General features: G+C 40.3%; 1 protein-coding gene across 6 annotated transcripts in view; it reads right to left on the bottom strand.

The window, feature by feature from the left end:
• Positions 1-27,215, bottom strand: part of PLCB4 (phospholipase C beta 4) — a 393,005-nt gene that overhangs the window by 223,032 nt on the left and 142,758 nt on the right. For all 6 annotated transcript variants that reach the window (XM_033094862.1, XM_033094858.1, XM_033094863.1 and 3 more), the window contains one exon: positions 20,660-20,724. The gene's annotated coding sequence lies outside the window, so the exon portion shown is untranslated. The remainder of the gene's footprint in view (positions 1-20,659; positions 20,725-27,215) is intronic.

The following is a 27,215-nucleotide window of genomic DNA, read 5'->3' as shown; positions in this document are numbered from 1 at the left end:
CATACATTAACACCACTTACAATTCCTCTTTTGTTGAGCAAACTTTGTCCACACGACTGGTTTGTGTTCTCAGGAGCTGTGGTCTAGCTAGTGTGGTGCTTCTCCATCAGGAGCGTGCATAAGGACCCCGGGCAGCACTGGGGAAAACCCAGACTACTGAGCCTCAGCCCAGAGATTCTGAGGCAGTAAACGGGGTGGGGCCCGAGATTCAGCATCTCTAACAAGCTCCGGGGATGCTGCCAGGACCCCAACAATACCACCAGTAACAGGCTCCTGCAGGAAAAAAATCCAAGCTCCTTCGCATGATATTCAGGGCCCTTCTTATTTGCAGCAGACCCTCGTGACCCTCCTTTTCTCCCATAACTTCCCTCTGGTTATCTTAGGCTGCAGCCCAAGGAACTGCCTCCTGTTTCCTATATGCTTGTTGTCCTTTCTGGCCTCCAGTATCTCCCTCTGCCAAACCCTTCTATCTTCAAGATGATGGATGCTTAGCTGGCTTGTCTTTACCTTCTTTACATACTGTGGAACTTTCTATCCTGATTTATAATTTTTTATTTGCATTGCTTAATTTTTACTGTAGTCTAGAAGCTGTGGGAAGGCATATTCTCTGTCTGACTTATGATTGTAGATGACAATATCTGGAGCAATGCTTTCTAAATAGGAAGGGCTCAGTAAGTATTCGACGAGTAAATGAATGCACAGCTAACAAAAGCAGCTGATCTGAATTAGGGGAGATCCTTCTTAACCCTAAATTGCAAGCCAGATATGCAAACCTGTTCTGGTTAGTGAACTCTGCTAAACTCAAATTCAATTCAGTGAATATCTACTAAGCATGTTGGAGGGCTTAGAAATTCGGCTGCCCTGAGCAGTTTCCCAGGTTGTGTACTGCGCAACATGAGTGACTGCATATGGTGGCACAAATTAGGAATGTGAGAAAATAATCCTTAACCACACAAAGCTAACAAAGGCTATGAGGGGGGTGTGTGTGTACAGACTACCGGTCATTTAGACACACACATATACGTCTTGACCTGGGAAGTGGTTATATGGATGTATATGTACAAATCAAAAAATCTTAAACTATGAGTTATGCATTTTTTTCATATGTAAGTGATACTCCAGTAGATAAAAGACAGAGGGTGTGAGGAAAAATACAGCATATAATATAGAAAGACTATGTTTTAAAGTTCTTATTTTGTCTTTTTTCATTCATTCTCTCTTAAGACCTCAAGACTTGTGGGAAAGTGACCCATTATTCCACAATCTGTATTTTTGTGATACACCAAATGTATCCTTAAGGAATTACTTAGGGAAGTTAGTAGAATAAAAACAACTATCACATAGATATCATGATGACATACGAGGGCAGATGCGTAACTAGAACAAGCTGTATGCTATTGGGTAAATAGCACATATTTCAGTTGTTCTTTCCACGAAACACAGGATCTTGTTCTTTTGTTTCTTCCAGGCCAAGTTTTATTCAAAATCATATAACCTAAGTCACCTTTGGAGGAAAAAGCATCCAGCCATTGAGCTCTTATGACATCGTTAGTTTCCATAGAAACTTGTGCAGAATGCTCCCGCTGGTCTGGACTAAGTGCCTCTCCCATCAATTCAAAATGAGTCCAGGAAAACCCTGCCTTGGCGTCTGACATCGCCCAGCCCTGCTCTGTCGCAAAAGGACAGAAGAGCACTTAAGTCAGCATCTGTAACCTTTATCAGAAGAGCTGTCTCCATTACAGACACACGAAGGAAAGATTAAACACTGCCTTGTACGATTAGCCTAGGCTGTTTCCCCGCAAGAGTCTCGTAGAAAAGGTTCTTGAGATTCGTCTTTGAAAACAAAAAACAAACCAAAACCAAAAGCAAGAGGGAAAGCCTGGACACTAGAAAAGGAACCACGTGTCCTATCAATTCATATCATGACATAATTACTAGTAGCCTTTGAGGGTATTGTCGTTCTTTATGCTGGAAGGTTATTCTTCCTTTCTCTGGGAGGGGGATAGAAGCAAAAATGTCAGGCCTTGGAAGAAAGCACAGATCTATAATTCGTCATTTAAATGTTCTTCGTTTTATCCAGCATACCTGCTCACCATAACCAGGGTCTCCTATGCAAACGTCAAGACCTCAAGAGAGCAAAGGAATTTATGGAGTAAGCAGTCACGAGAGAGGTTACCCTTAAGGAAGGGACAGTGACTGGAAGGGGGCATGTCGGGGGCTCCTAGGGTACTGGGAACACCCTGCGTCTTTTTCAGGTTACCTGGATGCATTCACTTCATTAAAATCCAATGAACTGTACACTTACGATGTGTGTACTGTCACAGTATGTCTGTTATCCTGTAATAAAGAGATGTTACAAACAAATAAATAATAGATCAACCAAGGTATCTAGACAACGGAGATTTTTGGCCCGTAATAGCTAAAGGCGATCAGAGCCTGCTAAATTTCCTGCTGAACTAAACCGGAAAGGTAAGTTAATAAGATCCAGACCACTAGTGAAAGAGGCCCAAAACAGTGACTGTGCAGTCTAAATTACATTAATTCTTCTTCAATAAAAGTGTGCCCATGAAGTGCGTCTAGCTCGAGCCTTTCTTACCCACTGAATGATGTAAACCAACTGGTGTCTGTCGGAGGCATTCATGGGATTACGTGCCCAATAACCTGCCTCTACATCTGGGAACCTTGCCAGCCAAGGCTGACCGCTACTGTGTAAACCCCAGGCTCAATGTTCGGCCATTCATTATCTTCCCAGGGATTTTTGAAAAGAGAATTGGGAAAGTGCTCCTTCTTTCTGGATGCCTGAGGCTATAATATGTATAGTTTGTTGGCCACTGGAAGTCATGTTTCCATTAAAGAAATAAGTCTCTCTTACAGAAATAGAGTTGGTTTATATCAAGGGGTCTTAGACACTATTATATAATTTTCTGTAAAATATGGATTAATACATTTTAACATTTATGGCCTAACAGAAGCAAAGGCGAGGGTAAGACCCTAAACTTTTTAACCTCAAATGGTATCTTGGCCCACCCAGCTTCCGTCACCGATGTACATGGACATTTGCTTGACCTTGAAATCACCAGCCACTGTACTCCCTTTAAAACCATGTGCAAGCATCCGTTCCCTGCCTAATCATCCGTTACCTTCTCTACTATTATAACACCAAGTCCAACAATTCCCAGTCTCTCTGAGACCTACCATTCATTGACTCTACCACAAATCTCCAGTGATCAAAGATTGTCCAATAATCCTCCTTTCGTACGTTTACTCTTCTCTCTAAAATGATTATTTCATATGGTGTCTTTAAACCTCTCGCCTCCCCTCCCTGTACACCTTTTCAATGATAATATTGTCTCTAATCCAACGTCTTAAAAGTGTCAACATAAACAGACTTCAGTACTCACTTCTCTCTCTCTCTCTCTTTCTCCAATGAGAATTCTCCTCTCTCGTCCAGGTTCTCCGTGAAGTCCGTATTGTGAAATTTGAGGGTCATCTTTTTGTCCCCATCAACCATTTTAACAGTTTTGCCCCAGTTAACCACTCTCCCCTTCTTGACACATTCTCTTCTCTTGGTGACAGCAATTCCCCACTCTCCTAGTTTTTCTTGGTCTCACCAGACATTTGTCCTCTTTTGCTAGGTTAACCTCTACATGTTGGAAAGACCTGGGGCTCTTCTCTGTGCATTCTCTCTTCCTAAGTGATCTCCAATGGTCCCAAATCTCTGAATGCCATCTATATTCCCATCATTCACTTTTCTATCCCTAGCTCTCATATATCCAACAGCTCCAGATTTATATATCCAACTTCTTACTTGACATTTACACTTGAATATTTACTAAGCATATTAAACTTTAAAGTTTAAAGCAGAACGCTTGATTTTTAAAAATCTATGTTTTCCCTTTAGTCTTTTTCCATATCAGTAAATTTCTCATCCATGGTTCAATATGGCACCCTTAGGAGTCATCTTCAATGCCTCCTTGACCTTCCTTTTCACTGGACATATCCATATTCATCAGCTGGTGACATGGCTTCCAAATCTGCCTACCTCTCTCTATCACCACCTCTGGCACCCGGGTAAAAGCCACCATAGTCTTTTTTTCTTGGGTTGATCCAATAACAACCTCCTAACTGGCTTATCGTTCCCAAGCTTGTTTCCATCTCCACACCCTCAATTCATTCTCACCCCCAGAAGTGATTTTCTAAAATATAAATTAAATCACGTTATCAATGACTGACTTCCCATCCCTTTAAAAAAAAAAAGAAATATCAAAAATAAGAATCTCGGGAGAGTGGTGGTAGATGAGGGTGAAAGGGATCAAATATACGGTGATGGAAAGAAGAACTGACTCTGAGTGGTGAACAATGTGATATATAGATGATGGATCACAGAACTGTACACCAGAAACCTATGCAACTTTACTAACCATTATCACCCCAATAAACTTTAACTAAAAAAATTAATTAAATTAATTAATTAATAAAATAAAAATCTCCTGTCTAAGATCTAAAGGTAATCACACCATCTGGCTGCTGCCCACCTCTCTGACTTCATCTACCATTTGCTCCCCATTGGCCGCTGTTATCTGAATATACCAAGTTCATCTCCACCTTAGAACATTTGCACTTACTGCTCTATCTGTCTTGAAAGTTCAGCCCCTAGTTCTTCACAGGGCTGGCTCTTTTTTATCATTTGGGTCTCAGCTCAAATGCCATTTTCTTAGTACAACCTTCCTGATTATAAATTCAAATGGAGCACCTACCCTACCGCAGTCAGTCTCTATCATATGATCTCATTTTATTCCCTTAATGCTATCACTACATGAAATTATCTTGTTCTTTCATTTGTTTACTTCTTTATTATCTATCTCCTCCTGCTAGCAAATATCATTCTATAAGATCGGGGAATGTATCTTGTTCACTGCTTGCTTGCTTGCAAGTTCTTAGAACAAGCCTAGCACATGGCAGACACTCGAAAAACATTTGCTTAACAAATGAATAAATCACAGAAAAAAAAAAAAGCCATTTAGAAAACACTAATGAAGAGGGAACTGTAAAAATGTTTTGGGTTCATCATCATTTAACACTTAAACTTTTAAAAGATAAAATCTGAAACTCATTTCTGAATTATCAAAACAAAACTAAAATGAGATACATTTTAGTCACTCCAAGCCGACTATATATATTTTGGCTACAAAGCCAACCAAAATCTGCTTCCGTTTTAGCATCACCAGACTTTGACAATATAAATCACTGTCTCTAGCACTCTGGGGCAGAAATAACATCTGAGAATTAATAAACCCTTTGATGTTAAAAGAAAAAAAGTTGCTCTTACTAAGTTATATTCCGTATTGAATCCAAATCAACATATGACAAACATATTTTTCTCTCAGCTTTATCTTTTAAACAATCAGAGAGTGAACAGATCTAAAAGAACTTTCGTGGCAGGTTCTATATGATTAGACATGTCCAAATAATTGTGACACTGTTTTTCTCTTGTTCTGATTTACTTTTGTCCCCTCTATACCTTGTATCGTATACATAAAAAAACCTACCCACTTTTAAGACACTGGTGTTCATCAAAGAATAAGATTTGTTTGATATGAATACAGCATTTATGAACAATAAACCTTATCTTTACTCCTTTGAACTGTATTGGACATTGAAAATGACCTACTTATGAACTTTACCCAGCTGGAGTTACCATAGTTCAACAATACAGGCAAAGTTTCTGCACTTCTGTTAAAGAATTTTAAAAATTTGGTTTTAATTAAAAAATGTTGGCTTAGTCACATGAGCCAGGTCTAAATATGATGAGACTCTAAAAGGTTCACTTGCTTGTTCTTGCCCACTGTTTCTAACAATGGGCAATGTTGAGACAAATAAGTCTACCAAATAAGCCTAGTCTAACTGTAGCTTCTAGAAAGCTTTAATCTTTTCAAACCTACATGCTCCTGTGATGATCATTAAAATTTTACATTGCCCTCATGTAATGTCTGTTTTATGAGAAACACAGGCAATTCCCCACAAATTGCCAAATTTATTGAGGTATATGTTATAGATAATAAAGTGCACCCATGTAACTAGCATCACAATCAAGATATTAGAGTCTGCCATCAACACAAAAGTTCCTTCAGGCCCCTTTGCCACCCCCACCCCCGCATGCATGCCAGCCACAAGCAAACACTGATCTGGTCTCTGTCACTACAGATTACATTTGCTGTTCTAGAACATCCTATAAATGAAATAACACATCAGGTGCCCTTTATGTAGCCAATTTTTTCTATAAAGAGCGAAGCTACTATGAACATTCCTTTATAAGTCTTTGTGTGGACAAAAGGTTTCATTCTCTTAGGAAAAAACACCTACGAGTGAAATTGCTGGAGTCATGTGGCAAGTGTATGTTTAACTTTACAAGAATCTGCTGAACAGTTCTGCAAACTAAATGTACCAAAAAAATAGGTTTATTTTTGCTTTTCAAATATAAAACTTTAATATTGAAAATTTTAGACTCTACACACCAGTTTCTGTTCTCCTCCCCAGAAGATGCTAACAGGTTCTTCTCCTTGTCCATGGAAATTCAGTTCATGGGAGCCATACCACTGTCAGGCCAAGGAGAAGTTGCTATACACTGTTTTTTAATATGAAATGCTGAATTAATTCGAGGGAGATTTCTCTTAAAGCGTCACATGGGGACTAGTATATCTAGTGAGAGGAAGGTAACTCTAAGAGGGTTTATGTGAAGCACGTTCTCCCTCAGAAGGGGTTATAGTGGAATTTTCTCAGCAGCCTCTCTACACAAGATCCCAGAGATTCTGTTCTCCTGTTACCGCTTTCATGAGGCTTGTTTCCATGCAATAATAGCTGGAGGTTTCTATTAGCATACTTTATTTCCAGAGGCTACATTCCGGAGGAAACTGAGCTATCTCTCAGTGCTCTCTAGACTACAATCTCTCCCAGTGAGCTAGCTGGCTAAACCAAGCCATGCAGGAAACTTAGGCATCACAATTGAACTAAACGTTCTAATTAAACTATTCATTCCAATTTAGGAAAAGAGACCCACCACTCGTAAATAAATGGACGTGTAATTCCTTTCCAGATTGTTATTTTCTGATTCGTGAGTATAGGCAAAGTCTGTTACAAATATAAAATGTAATAGGCCAGAGAAATCTACAGCCACATAATCCTTGTCTCAAACCATTGACCTGAAAGGGTCTGCGGTATTTCTCCACCTCTTGATCTGGGCTGGCCTGTGACTTACCTTACTGAATAGCATGGCAAAAATGATGGTGTGTTCCCTCTCTCTCTCTCTCTCTCTCTCTCTCTCTCTCAATCTCTCTCCCTCCCTCCCCCCTCTCTCTCTCTCTCCCACGTGACCAAGTTCAAACTAGCTTGCTGGAAGTCAGGCCCGCTGGAGGAGAAATGAGCCATCCCCGCTCAGGCCATCCTAGGTGAGACAGTCCTAAGTGTACCCAGCAGTTGACCAGAGACCCATAAGTAAGCCCAGTGGAGATCACCAGGACTTCCCAGCCAAGGCCAGTCCACTGCCAACCCACGAAACTGTGAGCGAAATAATGGCTGTTGTTTTAAGCCACTCCGTTTTTGGGATAGTGCGTTATGCAGCAACAGGTAAGTGATACAGCTGGGGAAATGGTTCCTTTCCATCAGGAACACACAGATTCCTCTCTTACAACTTTTCCTTATTTCTTGTGGCTCTGAGCTTTGATCCACTTTTCTGGCTCATCTGCTCCTTTATCTATGCTCTCCTTTGCCACTATGCTGCCTGTTATCAGTTGAATTGTGTCTCCCCAAAAACGTATCTGTTGAAGCTTTAACCTCCAGTACTTCAGAATGTGATTGTTATTTGGACATAGAGTCTTTAAAGATGTGATTAAATTAGAATGAGGATCTCAGTGGGGGGTCCTCATCTAATTTGACTGGTATCTTTATAAGAGGAGTGTGGGGACAGAGCCAGGATTGCAGTTTCCAGGCTCTCGGCCTCACATGGAAAGGTGCTGGCTCAAGTAGTAAATGGCCATCAACTGTGATTGGATGGCCATCAGCTGTGGCTAGTTGGCTGTCAGCTGTAACCAGTGAGCCATTGGCCACTAATATAACTGCTGTGGCTACGCTAGCAGAAAATGGGGGCTAGCAAGAAGATGGTGACTGAGGTAGCAAGGGCAGAGTGTGGATTGCAGATTGCGGATTGCAGTTAGCAAGTGAGGTTGGTTGGCAGACACAAGTGGACAGCGGGTTGCAGATCGTGGGGCTCCTGCTCTCTGTGTCTCCAACCCAGCCGCGAGCCAGACTATAGTGGTATGACTCCCCATCTATGGCTCCGGGGATGTTCCTTTTTGGCCTCACCATGTCCTGCATTCTTATGTGGGGAGCAGGACCAGAGACCCCACCTGACGACACCATGCATGACAAGAGAAAATTTGGACACACAAATAGATACTAGGGATGTGTGTGCATAACGAAAAGACCTTGTGAGGAGATAGAGAGAAAGTCGCCGTCTGTAAGCCAAGAAGAAAGGCTGTAGGCAAAACCGTTAAGACCAGGGATATGCCTTGTTCACTGCTTTCTTCCAAGTGCTTAGAACAACGCCCGGTATGTGCTAGACACTGTCCATATGACACCTTGACCTTGGCCTTCCAGCCGCCAGAACTGTGAGAAAATACATTTCTGTTGTTTAAGCCACATAGTCCATGATATTTTGTTAAGGATAGTTCTAGATGACTAACATACTGCCTGTGAAAAATAACTGCAATACGTTTCCTAGCTTTTTCCCGTGCTAATCACTCTAATCGTTCTTTTTCTTAAGTCTTCAGAAATAGTTTTCAACACAAAGAATGCATATTTGTTGTAAGAAATTTTTTTATGTCGGAAAGATACCAAGTGAAAAATAAGCTCAACTCTTTGCGGGGGGGGATATAAAATAAAAGAAGGAGGTGAAATGTCTCCCTCCAATGCCATCCTGAGAGGGAACCCTGTTAACATTTGGTATGTCTTCTTGAAGCGGGTGCTTTAGTTCTTGGCTTTCCCCACTGCAGGGTCATCTCCCTGAAAGGCAGTGAACCCTCGCAGGGCATGAGCGCCCCTTCAGTGGCTGCACAGCATCCTAAAATCCTTCCTTTGTTTGCAGAATTTCTGAGTCTACTTTAGTGGCTGAAAATGATAGGTAGTTACCCTCACAACTGATTTGAAAGCACACATCAAAGTAGAGGAGTTTCTTGTTGTACCTGTTTAATGAGATTTTACTGTTGCTCATGCTTCCACTCCCACTGGGCAATAATGTGTCACAGTGGGTATATTAGACAGCAGGTTGTAGTCTACCCTTCCCCTGGAAATCCTGGCAAAGGGCTACTCTATGGAGCAACCTTTAAGAACCATCCTTTGGTGTATTTAATAAAAATAACGGCTACCTTTGATGGTGTCAGGCACTCTCTAAGAGCATGGGGTTTGTGTTGGTGGTGTTGGTGGTTTGTTTGTTTGTTTCATCAGATGAGAACTGTATCCTTACAGCGATGCTCTGAGCTCCTACCAAATCCTGAAGACCAAGATCATCTGACCGAAGTCAGAGGTGAGTTCTGGCTGGTCTCTGAGTCAGGCCTGGTGATATCTGTTGCCCCTTGAGAATCTGCTTCTCGGAGTTCTCTCAGGCAACAGCTCCCACCAGGCCCTCTGCCCAGGGTGGACTGCACTTCCAGAAGCTCCAGTCCAGCCTTTTCAGTGTATGAAGGCCTCGGGAGCTCTAGTCTATGTGTCGCCCCCAAACTTTTCCTAACCTAGTTGGGACAGAAAGGAAAGCCTCTGTCTCACCTGTTGTCATGCGGGGTGTCAGGTGGAGTCTCTGGTCCCACTCCCCACATAAGAATGCAGGACATGGTGAGGCCAAAAAGGAACACCCACAGAGCCATAGATAAGGGAGTCATACCACTATAGTCTTGCTGGCGGCTGGGTTGGAGACACAGGAAGCAGGAGCCACACTGTCCTCAACCTGCCGTCCGCGTCTCTGTCTGCCAACCAACCAACCAACCCCTGCTAGCTGCAATCCACCCTGCTAACGGCAATCCGCTCTTGCTAGCTCAGACATCTTCTTGCTAGCCCCCATTTTTGCTGCTAGCGTAGCCATAACAGTTATATTAGCGGCCAATGGCTCACTGGTTACAGCTGACGGCCAAGTAGCCACAGCTGATGGCCGTCCAATCACAGTTGATGGCCATTTACTACCCGAGCCAGCACCTTTCCACGTGAGGCCGAGAGCCTGGACACTGCACTCCTGGCGCTGTCCCCACACCTGCATACAAAGCCTCTTTTGGGAGGTCCTATACCAGCCCAGAAGTTACCTCCTACATACTTGGAGATGGCCCTCGGTCTTCTGACCTAACCAATTTTTTGCTACCTTGTTTAATCTGTGTAATCCAGGTAGTTCTCCTCATACAGTTCTTTTGTCTTTTCACTCACTGCTCAAGTATTTAATACAAACACACACACACACACACACACACACACACAAACAGCTGCTTCTAACTCTATTCTAATGAGGGTAAGGAGGGTCACATAGATTTCTTTTTCACTATCCAAGTGTCTAGGGGTTAAAGCAGATTTGTCTTGCCTGCCAGGAGCAATCTTTCAATTCCTACCGTGTTTGACGAAAATAAGACCTAACCGGAAAATAAGCCCTAGCATGATTTTTCAGGATGACATCCCCTGAACATAAGCCCTAATGAGTCTTTTGGAGCAAAAATTAATATAAGACCCAGTCTTATTTTTGGGGAAACACGGTATTAGATGAGGACTTTAAGGGTCATCTGGAAATACTTAAAGAGCTCACATATAAGAGTTATTTCCAAAAGGAAAATCCCATATAGTCCTGCTACTCTCAAAGGAATGGAACAGAGGTTGAACACACCGGAAACAAATGTGAGTCATCCCAGCAGCTGAGCCTGGCAAAATTACCTGCCTTCCTCCTCGCTCTGTCTCACCACCTTCTGGCTTCTTCCTGACTTTGATGCCTATGTCACAGCTTTCCTTTATACAGAGAGGATTTTTAAAAAATTGTTTACATAATTGAAGTCAATGACTAACACAACTGAATATATGCATAAACTAGAGAATACCATCTAGTTATCACAGCAACCAGGAAGGTCACACATAAGCTCCCTTCTGAAAGGCTCCCTTGAATTCTAACAAGGAGCTTGCACCCAACAGCCTGTGCGTGGTTTTGCTTTGCATACCACCAACACAGTTCTCATCAAGATTCTTAGGCATGACCTTTGGAAGGAAAGGATTCTAGTGTGACTTTAAGAATCCCCATGCAACTACATGACTGTTTACTGGGTTGCTGCTTCCTGCTGAGGTGAAACACCACAGTTCAGGAATCACTCCAAGACAAAAAGAAAATAAAAGCAAAAAAGGGGAGCCCTGAATAGCCAAAACAATATTGGAAAAGAAGAGCTAAGTTGAAAGTCTCATATTTCGTGGTTGCAAAACTTACTACAGAGACACAGGAATCCAAACAATGTGGTACTGGCATAAGGATAGGTATATAGAGCATGGGATAGAATTGAGTCAAGAAACAAACTCATACGTCATGGCCAATTGATTGACAAGGATGCCCAGATAATTCTATATGGGAAAAAACAGTTTCTTTAATAAATGGTGCTGGGAAAACTGGATATCCACCTGCAAAAAGAATGAAGTTGGACCCCTACTTCACACCATATTCAAAAATTAACTCAAAATGGATCAATGACATAAATATAAGAGCTTAAAAACCACAAAAATCTTAGAATAAAGCGGGTAGATCTTCATAACCTTGGGTTTGGCAATGGATTCTTATATGTGACAATGAAAGCAAAAGCCATGACAATAAAAACATAAAGTCAACGTCATCCAAGTTAAAACCTGTTGTGCATCAAGACATTATTGAGAAAGTGAAAAAGACAACCTCCAGAATGGGAGAGAGTATCTGCAAGTCATATATCTGCGAAGGATCAAGTGTCCAGAATATATAAATAACTTTTACAATTTAACAACAAAAAAGCAATCAACCCACTTAAAAATTGATAAAGGACTTGAATAGATATTTCACCAAAGAAGACATACAAATGGCCAACAACCACATGAAAAGATGTTCAGCATCATTAGTCATTAGGGAAAGCAAATCAAAGCCACATGTGGTATCATTTCACAACAATTAGGATGGCTACAATAAAAAGAAAAGGGAAAAATATGCTGACAGGGATGTGGAGAAATTGGAACTCGCGTACATTGCTGGTGGGAATGAAAGCTGGTGCAGCTACTATGGAAAACAGTTTTGTAATTCCTCAAAAAAGTTAAACACAGAATTACTATATGACCCAGCAACTCCATTCCTAGGGTTATACCCAAAACAATCGAAAAGGACTCAAATACATGTATACATGTGTTCACAGAAGCACCATTTACAACAGCCAAAAGATGAAAACAGCCCAAACGTCCATTAATAGACGATGGATGAACAAACGGTGGTATATATATACAATGGACATTATTATTCAGCTATAAAAAGAAATGGAAATACTGAAACATGCTATAACATGGATGAATCTTAGAAACATTACGCCTGGCGAAAGAAGCCAGACGCAAAAGGTCACATATTGTATGATTCCACTGATATGAAATATCCAGAATAGGTAAATTCATAGAGTCAGACAACAGACTGGTGGTTGCCAGTGGTTGGGAATGGGGAAAGTGGGGAGCAACTGAAATGGGTATTTAAGTTTTCTTTGAGGCTGATGAAAATATTTTGGAACTAGATAGACGCAGTAGTTGCACAAGACTGTGAATGTACTAAGTGACACTGGATTATTCATTTTACGATGGTTATTCTTAGTATGTGAATTTCACTTCAATTTTCTTTTTCTTTAAAAGGCAGAAGGAATTAAAAAAGACATATCAGGCAAAGCAGCCCAGGTTTTTGAATAGGCCTGGAGGCCCTGGGAATGGCAGAAATGAGCAGTGGTGCTGGTGAGTGCGGTTGGAGGGAAGTAGAAATATTGTGAACACATAAAATAGAAGGTGGTTCAATACAGGGATGGTCTTCCTAACAGCAAAGAAGCATCTGTATGCAGTCTGGAATCCTCAGAAATGTCACTTGGTAACGTCCTACAGGCCAGAGCATCATTAGGTAGGAGAAGGTCCTTCAAATGAGGACCATGTGATACCTAGAGCCCCTCAATGCTAGTCCTTTGCAGACCATTTTATTGCTTTACATTTGTACAGAAGAAAGAGCAGAAGGCTACAGAGAAGGAGAAAGAGGCAAGTTAGCTAGAAATTAGTTCTGAGCCTCATGAACATTCGTGGGAAAGGAAAATGGGAAGGAACATACTGAGCACTTCCAAGACAGGTCCTATATATGCACCATCTCCTTGTAAATACTTCCAAAAATCGATGAAACAGGTGATCCTGTGCCCATTTTCCAGATGGGAAAACCAAGGACCCAGGCTTCACAGCTCACATGCCTCCTACCATGCCATAATGTATCCAGCCAGGCGAGCAATTACAAAAGTCACTGGGAGCATCATCTAGTTTTTCACTAAACTTCTAATTGCTTGAGGGAAGGGTTTGACTTTATTTTTCTATAAGCTCAACAAGGGGTCTTCAACATACGTATCTCCACTGAGAAAATACCCAAAATACAAATACCTCTGTATTATTATTCGAGGGGTATAAAAACACTACAGTTGCATCAGTTTCTTGCTGCTTATTTTTTATGAGTATGGCCTTCTCCCAGCTACCTGCACGCTCTCTGGAAAACCACACATTCTCCAGCCATATGGGAAGGGTCAGTGGATCATCTCAGCACTTTTCATCCGCAGAGCCACTAGGGTCCTCTTCAAACTGCTCTCTTGCTGCTTTTGTGACACCTGATTCCCTCCACAGGCCACAAAATATGGCAAGGAATAAAGCAGCTGATCTACGCGGTGGTTATGGCTCAAGCTCATTGGCTGGTTCCTCTCCGGGGAGGGATAATTTTAGTGCTCAGGCCTCAGCAAGCTGCCCTTCCCCACTTGAGGACAGCCAAGACAAGATACCTGCTCCTCTTTTCGTCTCAGAAAAATAGGTAAGGACTTTTCAAATGCAACAATTTCCACTGGCTTGCAACATTTTATTGATAAACACAAAATAGAGAGATAACTTGAATTTATTTTCTTCTTCCCTCTTACAGAAACAAACCACACAAAGCAAATATTTCCATGGCTGGGTGAAAATGTCCATATTTCAGGTCTGGAAAAGACTCAAGATGCCCAATTCAATCAAAATGGGAGAGTAGGAAACGTGGGGACGAGAAATTCGGTCTTTGGAGTAAGAAGCTCTTATTGTCGCGACCACCAGGTTCCTTAGGAGATGATGCAGAAAGCTATTTTTCACTATCACAATGACTTCACCAGTAGCACACTCACAAGGTCCATGTAAAAAGCCCAAAGAATCTAAGAAATATAAGGGCAGGAGCTAAAACGTTCTATACGGGACTGTTAGACCTTTTCTGGTTTCTTTAAATCTTTTGGGAAACAAGTGGGAACAAATAACATCACTAACACAAACTAAAAGTTTGTGTTGAAACTTTTTTTGAACTGAAAGAAAGCACAAGCCTTAAAAATCTGCTGACATTTTCTTCTGAAATGTACCCAACTATAATTTTACGGGGAATGTTTTTCTTCTGTCACATGTCATTTTAAAAATAAAGTTGAAAAATTTTTGTTTTACAGTGAACAACCTTATTCCTACCACCTAGCTTTTCTGAATATCTAGCCCTTTTTCTATTCTTCTACCTGCTCCACAGCTCTTTTTTAAAAACATATTTCACAGTAAATTAGCTGCAGAATTCAATACACTTCACCTCTAAGCTCTTAGGCTGCTGGCATTTTCATTTTTTCTAGTTGAAGGTTGTGACACTGAAAGAGGAAGGAGGAAAAGGAAAGTAAGTGAAAGCTCATGATGCACCTAGTTTCAGTGCCCAAGCTGAGGTAAAGATGAGACTCTGGCAAAGGATGAACTCTTCTTGTAGCCACCGGGAAGAAAAGGATTTGGCAGAACGCCGCCTTAGCCGTTGTGAGGAAAGTTATCACTCAAAAGTCATGGTGTTGGCCCCATATCCTTCCTCCCTCCTCCTAATCACCTTGGGAAAAGAAGCCCAGTTGGCCTTGGAGACCGAGAAGGAGAGCAACAGAGGACCACCCTAGAAATGGAAAGATTGTGAGAAAAAAAACTCACAGTTGGCCAAGGTGGAGAATTCACTCTTTTGAAGAGGACACCTTTGGGTGTTAACGCTATTACCTTTCAGTAAGAGGAGTAAAGGGCTAGAAAATTCTTCCTTTCTTTTGTTTTTGCTCTTTTTCTTTCTCATCTCTCAATTCCTCCATAAGTCAAGAAAGGGAGAACATTTGAGGTGGGGGTGTGCTCACCACTTGAGAATGCCTCTAATATTAAAGACTAAGTGAAGATAATGAAAAAATGAGTGGAAAGACAGGGCTGGCCATTCATAGCCTAAGCAGAAGACCTTAGATTTTCTTTAAGGGCTGTACAGCTTACCAGATAAGGCAAGAAGAGAGAACCATTGTACACAAGTATGTTTAGGAGAGAATGGTATGTTCATGCTAGGGCATTCTCACAGCATGGCTAAAGGGGACAAGATGCGTGTGGCAGTGGCACACGTGTCCCTGTGGCAGATTATTTCCAACATTCTTTTCATACATGACTTTTAATACTCCTTCTACTGAGAGGTGGGCTTTTAAGTTTCCTCCCCTTGAAACGGGGCAGGCTTGGGACTTACCTATGTGACTCATTCGTGTTTCCCCGAAAATAAAGACCTAACTGGAAAATAAGCCCTAGCATGATTTTAATGCGTCTTTTGGAGCAAAAGTTCATACAAGACCTGGTCTTATTTTCGGGGAAATACGCGTGTTTCCCTAAAAATAAGACCCAACCAGAAAATAAGCCCTAGCATGATTTTAATGTGTCTTTTAGAGCAAAACTCAATATAACACCCGGTCTTATTTTCAGGGAAACACGGTACATTTTTTTCTATTGCCTGAGATGCCCTCCTTTCCTCTTTAAAATCTTTCTACATTCTACACTTCATTCAAGACCCACTTTCTTCCAAAAAGTAACCCTAGAATTCTGCACTTTGAAAAGTTATCAGTGACATCTTAGCTGCCAAACTCAATCATTTAAATTATCATTATTCATGCCAACAGGGTATTACGTTCAGTAATGGCTCATCAAGGACAGACCAGCTCACTTTCTTTAGACAACAGTGCCACCGCATTTCTTTCTGAATAGGGTCACCAAGCTGGAAGATTCAGGAACACTGACAAAACGTCTTATCTCAAAGGAAGTAAGCCTCTTACCAGAGTTTTTCTATCACATTCTGAAGTGCACTGTCCAAAACAGTGCCACTAGCAAAATGTGCCTTCTAAGTACTTGAAATATGGCTAGTCTGAATTGACATTTGTTGTAAGTATAAAATATACACCAGATGAAAAATGTAAGAAAAAAAAAAGTAAAATCTCATTAATAATGTTGAAATAATAATTAGGTATGCAAGCCTAAAGATAGTATTAAAATAAATTTCAACTATGATATTGGACTTCCCAGCCTCCAGCACAGGCTGCTATAACAACCTATTTTTTTTTATGTTTTTAATGAGGCTACAAGAAAATTTTAAATTGCACATGCTGCTCACATGGTGTTTCTACAGGATTGCACTTTTATGCTAGACTGAATTAAAGGTGCCCAAGGAAACACCATATATTTCCCTAAAAAGTTTGTGAAAAAAAAATACTTTCAAAGGCAAAGGTGAAATATTAGGAAGTAAAATTTAAAAGGACGGTTAAAAGAGACGAGTTTGCAGAGATATAGAAGAAAAACTGAGGGTTGCTAGATGGGAGAGGGTTGGGGATGAGGGAGAACGTGAGGGGAGTAGAAAGCACAACTGGTAACCACGAGATTGCCACGGGGATACGAAAGACAGTCTGCGGAATATAATCAATAATGTTGTAAAGATTTTATAGGGTATCCGATGGACACTTGTCTTACTAGGGAGACCACTTCATGGACGGTGTAGATGCCTGACCACTGCACTGTACACCTGAAGCTGAAGCTGAATAATAATGAATGTCAACTATAAGTTAATAATATACATAGTCACAGGATGTGGAGTACAGCATAAGGAATAGAGTCAGTGTAACTGTAACAGCTATATGAGATTTCAGAGGGGTATAGGTTGGGGGAGGGGGATTATCACTATGTGAGGGGTATAAATGTCTAACTATTACATTGTTTTGTACACCTGAAACTAACATTAATAATAAAAAAGAGACGAGTTTGAAAAAATAGTAGAGTTAGTATGTATGCTTGAAAATGTTTCTATAATAGCAAGAATAATTGCCATCATACAATCAAACAATATTCTTGTCTCTTTTTTAGGGCACTGAAATCATCACCCATGATGACATTCATTTGAAGGAAAGATTTGAAATTTCAGATTTTATTTCTTTAACTCTAACATATGTAGAAATTCTACTCACTGAAAATTACCTAGCTGTCTCTCAAACTGCAAGATATTTGATGCGGTAACTCAATACCTTCTCAAGGGAAGAAAATGAACTTACACAGCTTCTGAGAGTGCTTAACTTGCATCAGGAAATGGTGTAAGGAATGAAAATGTGCCTGTAGGAGTGAGGAAACGAGACAGCCTATGGCTAGTCAGAGCAGACACTCCAGTGTCCTGTCCAGATACCACCGGGTCCCTTTTAAAAGTCCTATGTACCCACCTCCCAGCTTTTGTGGGCTTTATTTCTAAGAGATGGCACTCACAAATTTCTTAAGAGGAACACTTTTCAACTGTTGGAGCTACTTCACCCATACATGCGCTCCCAAGGGCACAGCTCACCAGCTCACAGACAATGACCGATGCAGGAATGGGGAAGCCTACCTCCTTGCCCTGAGCAGAAGGAACAGACTCTCAGAAGCAATTATGCTCCAGAGCTCCCCGAGGGATCAGACTGAGTCAGGGACTTTGCTCAAATCATCCCCTCTGCTTGGCTTCTTCCCTTTCCCTTTTTTGCCCCAAGTCATTAATTTCTCCTGGGAGCCTTGCCTCAATAAAACACTCATGCAGAAATCCTCATCTCAGGTCTGCTCTCAGGGAGCTCGACCTGAGACTCTCGGCTTGCACAACATGAAGCCAGATTATTGTTGTTGCACATGATAAGACCTTCAAGAACACTTCACAGTTTAAAATAACTGCATTCTCCACAGTTTAATAAGAAGTACCTTTTTTCTCTAAAGATCATTGCAGTAGCCCTAGAATATAGGTCTTAGATCTAGAAAAACAATGTTAATGGTCAAACAACATATATATCTCCAGATGTGCCAAACATCACGATAGTGCGTAAGGCTCCAAAGTAGAGGTAAAAAGAGTTGTCAACATTACAGTTTGGTGAGCTTCATACTAGACACTAATGTTATAAATTATGTACATAATATTTAATAAAAACAATTTAAAATCATTCAGAAAGGAAGAAAGTGTTCCACAACGTTAAATTTTTCAAAAGAGTAATACATCTTCCAAACTGAAATACTAAGGAGAGAAGGTATCAAGGGTTGTTTTCTTTCTTTTCATGAAACTTGAAGACAGTCTTTGACCAGAGTAATAAATTCTTCTTTACCAAGAGTCATTCTGAAGCGAGAAAAGTAAGGGTGAGGATAATTCACCCCCAAATTGCCTAACAGTGATAAAAAGTTAAGTTGAATGTAACATAAATAAGAAATAAAATACACCTTATGCTATTACAGGAATTAAAATACATTCTAAATGTCTATTATAGATGTAACAGTCCAAAAAAAAAAAGAAAAAGAAAAACAATTCAGAGCTAATGTACAGTATACTGTTGGAATCATGGGGGAATAAAGCAGGTGTTCAAGACACAACCAGAAAACTTCAGGTTCCTGGGTCTAAATGTTTTCAATGCTGAGTATGGGCAGACATTATAAAAAGCATCAGATTTCAGTTCAATTAAAAAAAAAAAAAAACACACCTCAAAATACAAGATCGCTAACAACTGAATGTTGCTGGAGTAGAATGTTTTTATTTTTAGGAGAGGACGGAGAGAAATATAGAAGAATTCACTCTTTGAGAGGAGGGAAAGATTAACACAAGACATGACCATCAACAACCAGACGACATGTGGGAAACCAGGTCCAATCCGGTCCCATTAGCTGTGGGGATGGAAGAGACGCCCACACACTGTTATCTGTCCCAGGACCTAATGGCATTCAAAGTCATTATAAAATCAAATGCATGACATTTATGCCACTTAACATAGAGCAATGTCTTCATGGTACTTAAAATATTTCACAAAGAACTTCTCAGCTCTGGTTTGTTTGTGTGTATTTTCACTAAGCACACAGTTCTTAATAGAAATCATTTAAATACAGCTGATGTAAAAGGACCTACTTTTAAGGATACTACAACTATTATGCAGAGAAAGTCCAGAAAAAGGTAATAAAAAAGACTAAAACACAGATGTCACATCTATACTGATTTACAGTCCCTAGAGAATTAGTCAGCTCTGCCCTCTCCCCCAACTTCGGATTGCCTGCTAAAACATGGTTTATGAATCATCCTTGGGGAGCAGGAAAATATAGTGCACTTGACTAAAAATAGGTAGGAACATTCGATAATAAATCTGCTTTCTTGATATTCTTGTGTCATCATTAAATACTGATCACTAAGAGAAGTGTGAATCTTTCCTCCCCTCGCAGAAAGGCCGGAAGAAAATCAGTCGTGGGCCCTGCCAGGAGATAATGGAGTGTCCGCCATGACATGCTCACGGCGAAGAAAAGAGCATTGATTTTAAATGCCTGGGACCTGGAGTTCACCTGTCAGGATGAACAGTCAAGTTGCTAATTATCTTGTTCATGTGGTCACTATAAAATGACTGCTAAGTAAGAAATGATACATAGTCCACATTTTTTACTTACAACATCAATTAGAAAATAGAAATTTGATCAAGGGGTCAGACAAGGACAATCTCTCATATTCACTAAGATTCTGGCTCTAGCATAAAACATCGGCAAGTTATAGTTTAAAATAAAAAGAATTGGCCATATAAAGATATTGCTGGTTCCCATTTTAGCATTTCTTCAAAGACTTGTAAAATGCAAGTTTAAAGGGATGGTAGAAGAATGTATTTACAGCATTCCACAGATATGAGCATAGTTGTGATTTTTCATATCTGTGGGAATCTTCTTAAACAAGGTCTGCACAGGGTTGAAATAAGTCATACATTTCTCCTCAGAAAGAACTGCAGAGAACAGTACCTTAAATAATGTCTGATGCTTACTTACTAAATGCAGGTAATACTACCACAGATGGCAAGTAGAAAATTTAGTAAAATGTGAAGTGTCCACGGTTGGTGGAATGAATAAACTCGAATCTAGAAAGTGCCAGAGGATGAATGCTCCACCAAAGAAAGGCAAATGTCTATGAAACAGTTTTGAGAGGCATATTTCAGACGGGACATCAGCATGAATGAAGGGATTCATTTCACAGACTGAAAGTTCCAGAACCCCACAACTAGCAAATCTTTAGCACAGTGTGAAGAATACTCACCAGGCGGCTCTGGACCAACGGCAGGTGATGTCCGCTCAGTCAAGCTCACAGCGCCGTCCTGTCCTCTGTGAAGCAAGAATACACAGACCAGAGAAAAATCAATGTGAAGGAGTTTTAGAATTCTCATGGAAATAGCACTTTGCACGTCAAAATCAGAGTCTACAATTTTTTAAAAATAATACACCAGAAAAACACATTAACAAATTAGTGACATTAATATCAAAATGGACAACAAAGACATATAGTCATCAAATCAGAAATATTATTGCTAGACTCAGCCTACAGGGTTTATACACTCTCTCTACTAAGCTGCTGATCTACAATTAAACCTCTTAATCTCTGAAAATAATGAAGCAGCAATTAAACAACAAGGCTATCTAAAATCTTCTAAATTAAATAGAATGATCTTTTCCCGATTACTAGCAAAATGTTCGTAGATAACCTGTAATTGTAAGAAACAATTTACCCTTTCAACAACACCAGTGTTGAAAAGGAAAGATTGACAATGGAACTGCATCTATCCACCGAAAGAGTTGTTTTTAATGTGTATTTTTGTGTTGTCTTTGCTAACAAGTTGTTTATGTAGATTCTGGATCTGACACTGGATTTCTAGTTTGGTTGAAAGTCAGATGTCAAGATCTTTCCAAAATGGGGTGGGGGGTGAGAGAGTTCCAGGTGGTATCAGAAGTACACAAAGGTAAGAGGAAGGCTAACTGCCCTTGGGAAGAAAGTAGAGGCAGAAAAACTGGCAATCAAGACCTGAGAAAGCTGTGTGGGTAAAATCTGAAGTGGGATTTTGTGAAGGTCATTATGTATGAAGACGTCTAGTGTAAAGGTCTCAGACGGAATGGTACAGCCACACGATGCAAGACGATGCCATTAAAGAAAGAAGTGAACCTGGATCTGCATGGACAGCTAATGGAAAAAAATCCTCAGGTCATAGTATTAATTTTTAAAAGCGCAAGTAGTGGTGCAGTACTATGTATACTATGATCCCATTGTGTTAAAACAAACCTCACTAATCTAAATGCACAGCTATGAATACTATTATATGCAGAGAACATATCTGGGTAACTAGAAACCCTTGCATGTGGCTGCCTCTTAAGAACTGGTATTGAAAGGAGTTTAAAAAGGGTCTATGAATTTTAACATAACATTTAACCATTATGCGATATTTTACCATGCAACCTATTAAACTGAAAAAAGAATCCAATCCATCCCAAATTCTATTATAGAAAAAATGTTCCATTTTAAATATGTAGAATTAGAGAGTATACAGCATCACGTACAGTTAGTTTACTGATTTAGTGAATATTTACTAAGACTTAGGCTCCACACATGGATTGCATCATGTTTAATTCACATTAAAAACTCTAAAATGTATGTACTGTGATTTTTCCCATTTTGATAGGAGGTAAAACTGAGAAGTTTGGTGACTTTTCAAGAATCGCACAAAACTAGCATTGAAATGCAGGCAATCTGACCCATGTTCAGCCTTTACGGTATTGCCTCCTCCCTGTCATTTACTATATTTTCAATATTACATTTATATTCATAATGATATATTAATGTGAGACTGCCAGTTCCATGAAGACGGGGATTATGTGTGTATTAGACACCATCATGTGTATCCCCAGTACCTAGCATAGTGCCTAGCACATAGTAGTTACTCAATAAATCTGTGTTAAAGGGATAAATAACTAAGTGGCCTGCCTAGAGCTGGGAAGTTAAACTACCAACTGTTTTATGTGTCTCAGGGCTGTGAAACAAGCTGAGTTCCCAAAAAACTCATTGATTAACGACCCTGCCATACCATGCTCCTCATTTTGAGAAACTATTGTTGCCCAAGTCTTTCTGTTAACTAAAGACTTAAAGACTGGACACATGTTTTCCATTTCCTTCTCTAATTCTCTAGCGACTGTCCAGCATAAAGCCAATGCGTTGTTCCATAAACCTTTTTAATTCTGTCCATGGCTACGATATTGCAACATTTGGGAAAACCAATGTTGAAACACTTAACTACAGGGAAGTGAAGTAGTATAAACTGTCATGAACCAGTTAGCTATTGGCAACTGACTTGGTGTTGTATTAATATGTGAATCAAGACCTCAACCTACTAATGTTTTCATTCTTTTATAACTCTAGGTATTAAATGGAGTTTTTGTAAAGATGAGATTGGATGAGTGAATGTAGGTGTCTGGTGTCTGTATATAAGTCTCTGTGAAACTGTGTGTGTTTATGTGTTCTTGTGTGCATTTGGCCTTTCACAAAAGGAAAGGTATTTTTCTATGGCCTAGAAGGAAACCTAATAAATAGATAAAATCCCCAAATCAAAAAATCCTATTAGAGCTGGTGTAAACAAAAGCTGTTTTTTTATTCAACAAAGGTGCCAAGACTATTCGATGAGGAAAGACAGTCGATTCAATAAGTAGTTGGGACAACTGGATAGCCACATGCAAAGGAATAAAGGTGGACTCCTTCCTACCTCACACCACACACAAAAATTAGCTCAAAATGGATCACAGATCTAAATATAAGAGTTGAAACTGTAAAACTCTCAGGAGTAAATATAACAAAAAAGTACAGTTGACCCTTGAGCAACACAGGGTTTGGGGCGGTGACCACCCATACAGTGGAAAATCTGCATATAACTTGAGCTGGCCCTCCACATAAGCAGATTCCCAACTTCAGAACGAAAATACAGTTCACCCTTGAACGTGAGTTTGAAATGCATGGCTCCTAAATCTGTGTTGTTCAAGGGTCAACAGTAAATCTTTGTGACCTTGGGTTAGGCAATGGTTTCACAGATATGACACCAAAAGCACAAACAACACAAGGAAAAAATAGATAAATTGGACTTCCTCAAATTAAACATTTTTTGCTTCAAAGGTCACCAATAAGAAAGTGAAAACAGCCCACCGAATGAGAGAAGATTTTTTGCAAGTCATATATTTGCTAATGGACTTGTACCTAGAATACGTTAAGAACTATAATAACCCAACAATGAAAAGACAAATAACCCAATAAAATAGGGGTAAATGACCCGAATAGACATTTCTCAAAAAACTGACAAATACATGAAGAGATAGATGCTCAACCATAAATGAAATGCAAGTGAAAGCCACATGAGGTACTACTTCACACCCACTAAGAAAACTATAATCAGAAGACAGATTATAACAAGTATTGAGAATTTGGAGAAATTGGAACACTCATACATCGTTTTTTGGAATATAAAATGGTGCAGCCACTTAGGAAAACAGTCTGGCAGTTACTCAAATGGTTACACATGTAGTTAAAATACAGCCCAGTAATTCTGTTCCTAGGTATGTACTCAAGAGAAAGAAAACATATGCTCATGCAAAAAATATTATATGTACTTTTTTCATAGTAGCAGCATTATTCATAATAGTCAAAAAGTGGAAACAATCCCAATGTCCATTAATTGATGAATGGATAAACAAAATGTGATATATCCTTTATTCAGCAATAAAAAGAATGCAACATGTTTACATGTGACAACATGGATGAACTTTTACAAAATCATCATACTAAATGAAAGGAGCCAGTCACAAAAGACCACATATTGTATGATTCCATGTATATGAAATGTCCAGAACAGGCAAATCCAGAGACGGAGAGCAGATCAGTGCTTGTGTGAGGCTAGAGAAGCAGGGAAGACAGGCAGTGACTACTCCTGAGCAGTGGGATTTCTTGTTGGGGTGACGAAAATGTTCTGCGACTAGACTGTGGTAGTGGTTGCAGAACTCTGTGAATGCACTAAACACCATTAAATTATACATCTTAAGTGGGTGAATTTTACGCTTTGTAAATGACACTTCATTAAAGCAGTTTTTTTTAAGGCTGCATTTCAGTGAGTTTCCCAGTGAATATTATAATAGTTGACTTCTTCCAAAAATGACAAAACATTTATTCACACTCTTCAAGAAAACACAATGAGTGGTGAATATTTACGTTTTGTAAAAAGACTGAGTATTGTAATTCTTCATGGTTCCTTATGATGGGAAATGCAGTGATAGTTTACCCTCACCAGAGAAAAGTGCGTGCACAGAACTGCCTCGCAATCCTAAGGAAGCACCAACATCTTACTGCAATTGCAAACCAAGGGATCTGGTTGAAATGCAAATTCTGTTTGAGACAGGTCTGAGGTGGGACCAGAGACTGTGCATCTCTCACAAGCTCCCAAGTGACACTGATGCTGCTGGTTCCAGAACACGCTCTGAGAAGCAAGCACGTAGGAGAAGGTCAAAGGCCTGGCAATCAGATAAGGCAATCATTTACCAGCCTTCAATGGTGTGGTCTCAAGCAACTGACTTCACCTCTGAAGCGATCTCCTCACCTGTGAAATACAGGTGATGATGTTAGGAGCGACCTTAGACGTCTGCGTCAGGGTGAAATGAAATGAAAGACACAAGGCCTGCAGGACAGTAGCAGCCATACAGAAGGGCTCGATTCTTGCTTTGCTCTTTCATACTTAATGACTTCCAAAACAGTCCTCCAATGGAATTGTATGTTAAGAGGCAAATGGCTGAGCCAAAAGTACACTGTCTTAGCCCAGATGGCAACACATCACAACATTAAATATAATCGGACCTTAGAAACACATTTCACCAATGCAATCACATTTGACATTTTCATATATTATATGAATATGTTTACGTCTCCTCAATGTCACTCAACAAATATTTATCGAGCATTCACTGTGTACTAGATACTGTGCTCAGCTCTGAGGATATGGTATTGAACAAAGCAAACAAAGCTCTGGGTCCTCACCAAGCTCGCAGCCTCCAATTCTCTCTGTCCCCCAAACTGCTTATACATACTTTGTTTCCCTGAAAATAAGACCTAGACGGGCCATCAGCTCTGATGCGTCTTTTGGAGCAAAAATTAATATAAGACCCGGTCTTATTTTACAATAAGTAATTATTTTACTAATTTTATTAATAGTAAAATAAGACCGGGTATCATATCATAACATATCACATATATGTATAATACCGGTATAATATAATATAATATAATATAATACTGGGTTTTATATTAATTTTTGCTCCAAAAGACACATTAGAGCTGATGGTCCGGCTAGGTCTTATTTTCGGGGAAACAGGGTACACACTCACTGAAGGAGAGGCTGCTGTGGGCCGTATCTGGCCACATACATGTTTACATGTCCCCATGGCGATCTTATCAAGTTTAAGCTGGTATTAACATTTTTCAAAGGGGAGATTTCATAGAAATCTCTGCAATCCTAGTTTCTCTTGGCTATCTGGAAGATTCAGCAACATGGACCGAGAGTGCTGCAGATAAGCCACCCACAGCTGAGAGGCAGATGTCCCTTCAGAGAAGGCCTGAGCTCTCTAGTTCCTCACAGTCCCTACTCTCCCGATCAACTCCACCCCAAGAAACCCCTCACCTATATTCTCCTACTTCCCCTTCCCCACCACTGAGGTAATGAGCCCTAAATGAAAGGTACAGTCATCAACACTTAGAAGCACGGAAGGAAGCGGATTCCACCTTCCTACTCCGTGTAGTTTTCCTTTACCATCCTGCAGTAAATAGCCAGAAGGAGAGCACTGTAAACATTCGTTTGCCCCTTCCTAAATCCAAAACTACCAGTTTGAGAAACTGTTCTAAACATGCCCGGAAAAGTTACAGCTCTTGTATCTGTCACTTCCTGGCTCTAAAATGCATAACTGGGAGCTCTTTATAGGAGTTTATTACAAGTCATTTTATGGATTTTTTTTTTCTCTAAATAATGGTGACGGCTTTGCAATTACCCACTGACATTCTTTTTGCCTGGTTCCCTCATGTATTGGTTTTCTATGGCTGCATAACAAACGGACACAAACTTCATGGCTTACAACACAGACTTATTAGCTCATAGTTATGTAGCTCAGAAGTCCAGGCACCATTGCTGGGTTATCTGTCCAGCATCTTACAAGGCTAAGATCAAGGTGTCTGCTAGGCTTCCTTCCTTTCTGGAGGCTCCAAGGAATTATCTGCTTCCAAGCTCTGGCAGGTTATTTTCCAACTTCACTTCCTTCTGTCAAAGGGCTAAGGACCTGTTTCCTTGTTGGCTGGCAGCTGGGGCCTCCCTCAGGTCCTAGATTCCACCCATATTCCTTATCACACGGCCCCACAGTCCTCAAAGCTGACGATGGAGAATCTCCCTTGCAGAATCTCCCTCGTGTGGAATCCCTTTTTGTCCTTTGAATCTCTTTCTTTGGTCCTTTGTAGGGGATTAGCTGATCAGGACAGGCTCCCTGAAGATCAGGTCTCCTAAAAGTCAACAGTGCCGTGCACCATAACCTCATCACGGGAGTGACATTTCATCACCCTCACAGTCCTGGGAATATTCAGCCTGTGGAGTCTTTGGGCCATCTTAGAGTTCTGCCTAGGACACCTAGTAATTGCTAGCATTCATTTGTCATCTACATGCATCTTTCTTCTCAGGCTGGGAGCTGAGGTCACGTCACAAGAAAAGCTAACTGGCAAGTAGACAGTATATATGGAAGTTAAAACCAGAGAGTTTACT

The sequence above is a fragment of the Rhinolophus ferrumequinum genome, chromosome 23 (assembly GCF_004115265.2).
Source record: "Rhinolophus ferrumequinum isolate MPI-CBG mRhiFer1 chromosome 23, mRhiFer1_v1.p, whole genome shotgun sequence".
Classification (NCBI taxonomy): Eukaryota; Metazoa; Chordata; class Mammalia; order Chiroptera; family Rhinolophidae; genus Rhinolophus; species Rhinolophus ferrumequinum.
Note: the sequence above shows the minus strand (reverse complement) of the source record. Positions and strands in the feature narration are given on the sequence as shown.